Below are 6,000 nucleotides of genomic sequence, written 5' to 3' on the forward strand. Positions count from 1 at the left end.
ATGTTACTTAAATAAAATAACTATAAATATTTTGATTTTGAAATGAGTTATGGTTTTTGAGCATCTAGTATTCATAATAAGCCATGTTATTGTAACAAAACCTATTTAAAAGTTAATAATATCCATCGTAAAATTGGATGAATATTCATGGTTATCAATTTTATTATATTATAGTCTTATTATATTATAAGTTTATTGTAAGTATTAAGTTTTTATGTTTTTATTAATTAAATTTAAATCTGGTTACATCATTATTTTACACCAATAAATCTCATCCATACCTTTTTTGCTTTTAAATTAAAATTTTAAAATGTTATAAAATTAAATTAAAATAAATTTAAAAAATGTAAACATAATTTTTTTTCTTATATTATGTCTAACACCTACACATCTTCCCATATCTCTATGCTATTATAAATTTTATAAATATAACATGTTAATATGTTTTAAATTTTATAATTATAATAGATTAATACGGTTTAAACTAGCAATTGCACCAGATGTTACAAAGGAAACACTGTAAGGCATAAATTCTAGAAGAATCATGACGTCTAGAAGATCACTAAGTATAAAATTAGTAAACAAAATTCCATTCAAAGCTAGAAGATAAAGAGAAATCACTTATATGATGCTAAATTTACATATTCTAATAACCTTTCCAATATATATTGCCTCTCAAACTTCAAAGATGCTCTTTTAAGTTCTAGAAACAAATATTTGATCGAAAAGATCTTTTAAGTTCTAGCGACAAACATTTGATCAAAAAGATGCATTCATGTACCACTTTCTCTTAAGGTGATTGGAGTTTCATTTTCTTGTCCTTGCTTTACTTCTTTTAGGCATTTGGACTGGTTTGTGACACAAGAGGTTTATTCAAAGTTTTTTTTCCAAAATGACAAATTCAAAATTTACCATTGGATGAAATAGGTTTATTCAAAGTTTTTTTCCAAAATGACAAATTCAAAATTTACCATTGGATGAAATAGTTTAAACCAGAGCTACTAAATAAATATATCAATAAGGATAGTCACTGACATAGCAACTTTACACTTTACACTTTACACTATTTAGGATAGTCACTCACATAGCAACTTTACACTATTTACACTATTTGATAGGAGAGAACTGGATTTTGTTGAGCATTGATTAAATAATTCTTTTAGCTAACATAACAACTTTGATCCACTATTCATAGGTACCATGGTTTACTGTCATCCATTATAGAGGAGCCTATTTTCCTTTCCCACATATCTTGCCCTGTCTTTGTAGCACATGATGTTTTCTATTTTGATTAAGTTAGGATCCTAGAGAATTATCAATCCATTGAGGAATCCTTTGGATGGTATCACTATTTCTTTACATGTGTTCTAACATATCTTCACAAAAGAGAATGATTTTTTTCTTGTCACACTTTGTACACCATAGTGGAGTAGTGGAGTGGGTTTTTCCTGATTGATTATTATCTTTAACATGTGATGTTTTCTAGGATGAGAAGGGAGGTACTTATCTTTTAGGTTAATGGCCTATTATCATTCTACTAAGAGTCTTTTGACTTTATTTAGTTTCTATTTTGTATATTTTCATATTCCATTGTTCTCCCGTGCATTCATTTATCTTACTTTGATATTTGAGAGAGGTCATAATACCTAGTCCTTTAACTTCATTAGATTTTTACGATGACTTAACAAATTTGATATTTCTTCCCAGATATTTCTTTTTTCAACTACTAGAATGATTGAAATTATATATTTTCCAAGTTATATTCTCCATGATCCACTAAGGGGGTTAGGATGTCAATCTACATCATTTAGGTCTCCCTTTCTATTTTATGTGATTCTTCCTTAGACTCTTGAAGTTCCTCTTCCTTTGTCTCAAGTTTTTCTTTAAGATATTAGATTAGTAATGGAGAGCATTAGGTGATTTTTTTTTTTCCTTTTGGAGTTGTGTGGGGTTTATTTTGGTGAAAAATAAGGGCTCTACTCATAGTCCAAGTTTTGCACTAAAATGGAATGTACTCATAGTCCAAGGTTTGGATCCATTCTATATCTTGGTAGCATATGTTGATAGACTCACGGAGCACTCCATTCACATTCACATACACACAAATATGAACATATGAGGTGTAATCATCCATTATAGTGAGTTATGAAACTTTAACAAAGGAACTTAGGTTGCTTTCAACACCTTCAATAGTTTCTTGTTCCTAGAATTCTGAAGGTAATTCATTTTGTTACAAACACAAACTTTAATGAATGTTTCTTTATTAGGACTAAATACTTTAATGAATATTTCTTTATTAGGAATAAATCATATTTTTCAGTGTCTCATATTGATGCAGGAGCATCGGGACGGGCCAGCAATGTGGGAAATTGCCCACATGTTGTGGCTTGAAAAAAAAAACCGTATTTCATTTGCTGTTGATAGAGAGTCGAGTTCACAGTTAGTTTATTGTTGTAATAGTTAAAATATTTCCATTTGGTGTTGATTTGTTAGGCGCATCTTCTGTTGGAATAAATTTATGGTGATCACCTTATCTATTGTTAGAGTAATTAGGGGAGTAACAGCAACTAAAGAAGGGCGATTCTGGTGGAAATAAATGGCAAATTGAAGATCTCTTGGAGCGGATCAACGCCGATTTCTGTGGGCAATCTTGATTTAGAGCGCCTGAAATCTGGTAAATTGTTTAACCATGTGTTATATACCTGTGCTAACCACCGATTGTGGCAATTACAGCTGTGTTGGACCGGATTCTTGGGCGATCATCGAACCTGCATTAAACATCCAACTGAGATATGGCGGAGGGGCGTATTCATTGGAAGAAATTGCGGTCAAAGGAGAATGCGTGGATGCTCTTCCCAAAACGCGCAAGATCCAATCACTAATAACCATTACGGTGGTGGGAATTAGTTGAGGCTCGGTGTTGGACCAGCGTCTTTTTGGTTTTGTTGTTCATTTAGCAATGTAAATTGAGGAATAGATAACAGATGTGTGTTTTTTCCTTTGTTTATTGAGGACCTGCGTTGTCAAGAAATAGATGAACAGATGTTTCGTTTGATTTCTTTTGTTTTTAGTTGTGATCTATTATGCGTAGGTTAAGCCTGTGATGTGCTGGGTGATAGAACGCATCGTATCGGTGGATGCAAATGGATGAATGAATCTGAAACATTTGGTAAATTGTAATAATATAGCGCAGGTGGAATACAACGTACTCTGTTTTGTTTGAACCTCACAGGTGTCATATTTTTTTTATTTGCGTTGGGAAAAGGGTATGATGGCAGCGTTTATATGTTGCTAATAAAATCCCGTTGATGTGAAAAGAATAGAGGCACTGTTTTGATAGTCCGACAATTTCAAGTTGTTGAAGATCGCTTATCTTTACTGAAGTCTGTTGTTTAAAAAGAAACAGAGTTTTCTATGTTTGTAGATCGGCCTTTTAAATCTGAAGCAAATTGATATGTATGGTTGCTGAGTCCTGTTGCTTGTAGATTGAGCTAAAGACTTTCAGGTACATTATTTTTGGTATCAGAGCCATACTAACGGGTGTTTGCAGCAAAAGATGCCGCCAAGGAGAGGAATTGGTCGAGGAAGACCAGAACCTAATGCAGTCCTGATAGAAGAAGTGCGAAGACTGCGTGAACGAATGGAGACAATGGAAACAACCCAGAGAAGAGCGCCTGATGAGGGGGCTGAAAGCTCTTCAGAAGAATCTGAGGAAGATGTGGAAGCAGAAGAATTGAATGAAAACGTTAAACTCGTGAAGATGCTGGCGAAGGTTGGAAGCAAACCCAAGATAGAAATTCCTATGTACGAAGGGAATTTAAATGCCGAGGAGCTCATGGATTGGATCAGATCCATAGATCAGTATTTCGATTATGAAGAGGTTGAGGAAAATAAGAGGGTGAAGTTTGCAGTCACTAGACTGAAGGGCCATACAGCCATCTGGTGGGACGAGTTACAGACATCAAGAACGCGGAAGGGGAAATCTAAGATCAAGCAGTGGGATAAAATGGTAAGCAAACTCAAAGCTAAGTTTTTGCCTAAAGACTATCATTTGAATCTTTTTAAGCAGATGCAAAATTTGAAGCAGAAAGGAATGTCTGTTAAAGAATATACTGAAGAATTTTACAGGTTAAACATCAGAACAGGGCATGTAGAAGATGATCTGGAGAAAGTAGCCAGATATGTTAATGGGCTAAGGTATGAGATCCAAGACGAGATTAGCCTGTTAAGTTTGAAAACTGTTGAAGATGCCTATCAAGCAAGTTTGAAAGCAGAGGAGAAAATATTGCGGAAACAGAGTCAAAGAAACAGAGGAAAGAGCTCAGCAAGAGGTAGAGGATCAGTCAGATCCAGAGGAACACAGCATCAGTTTGAAGCAGGAAGTTCAAGCAGCAGATCACCACAGATGGGTGACTCTAGTAGAGGAAGATTCGCGCCCAGAGGAAGAGGGCGAGGAAGAGATGTCAGGTGTTATACCTGTGGAGAATGGGGACATACGTCGTGGAATTGTCCTCAGAACAAATCAGCAAGCCAGAGAGGTGCAAATGTGGCTGAGGCAAAGCCGGAACCACCTCGACTTGTAGAGAAGGAAGAACCACCGAAGGAAGGTGAATCATTGCTGCTCAGAAGAACTTTGTTGAGATCAGAAAAAGAGATTGGAGAACCTGCGCAAAGGAAGAACTTGTTCAGAACTACATGTAAATCAAAGGGTAAGTGCTGTAAGGTTATAATTGATAGCGGGAGTACTGACAATCTTGTGTCTACAGAGATGGTGGAAAAGCTTGGGTTAACAAAGAAAGCGCATCCTGCACCTTACAAAGTATCTTGGCTTCAGAAGGGTCATCAAGTCACCGTGACAGAGCAATGTAATGTGGAAATGCAGATTGGCACATACAGAGATGTGATTTTATGTGACATAATGCCCATGGACGTATGTCACCTGTTATTGGGGAGACCATGGAAATTTGACCGAAAGGCGATTCATGATGGAAGAAGAAATACATATACCATAGAAAAGGATGGAGTTAAGCATACGTTGCTGCCAGTGAAGAATGACGCTGATAAAGAGCTACCTGAAAATAGTATCATGTTGGTGAGTGGTAAGGAACTGCTACAGGAGGTTGATAAAAGCGAAGAGGTGCATTTCGCTATCGTGGGAAGACCAAAGGTAATTTTAACCTCCACAAATTTAAATGATTTGCCTGAAGAAATTCAATCTGTGTTAAATAGTTACGTGGATATCCTTGTGGATGAATTACCAAATGAATTACCACCCGTTAGAAGTATAAGTCATCATATCGACTTAATACCAGGAGCAAGTCTACCTAACAAAGTTGCATATAGATTAACTCCTCAGGAAAATGCAGAAGTTGCAAGACAGGTTCAAGAGCTGATGGACAATGGGCTGATTCGGGAAAGTCTGAGTCTGTGTGCTGTACCAACGGTGCTTAGTCCGAAAAAGGGAGGAGAATGGCGCATGTGTACCAATTCCAGAGCTATCAACAAGATAACAGTCAGGTATAGATTTCCTTTGCCCAGGATGGATGATTTAATGGATTGTTTAAGTGGATCCAGGTACTTCACTAAGATAGATCTGAAAAGCGGGTACCATCATATCAGAATTCGGGAAGGCGATGAGTGGAAAACCGCTTTCAAAACCAACACTGGATTGTATGAATGGTTAGTGATGCCTTTTGGGCTCACTAATGCGCCCAGCACATTCATGAGATTAATGAATGAGGTTCTAAAAGAATACACAGGTAAATTTGTTGTTGTTTACCTTGATGATATCCTAGTTTTTAGCAAAAGTAAAGAGGAGCATTTGGAACACTTGAAGTTAGTTTTGAAAACTCTGCAGAAAGAGAAACTACTAATCAATCTGAAGAAATGTAGTTTCATGAAAGAGGAGCTGGTATATTTGGGATTTGTGATTTCCAGAGACGGTTTGAAAATGGATCGGGAAAAGGTACAAGCAATCAAAAACTGGCCTACTCCCAGAAG

This window comes from Pinus tabuliformis, chromosome 4_2 (genome assembly GCF_031772625.1).
Source record: "Pinus tabuliformis cultivar Carrire ecotype Pingquan chromosome 4_2, CPIR1, whole genome shotgun sequence".
Lineage (NCBI taxonomy): Eukaryota > Viridiplantae > Streptophyta > Pinopsida > Pinales > Pinaceae > Pinus > Pinus tabuliformis.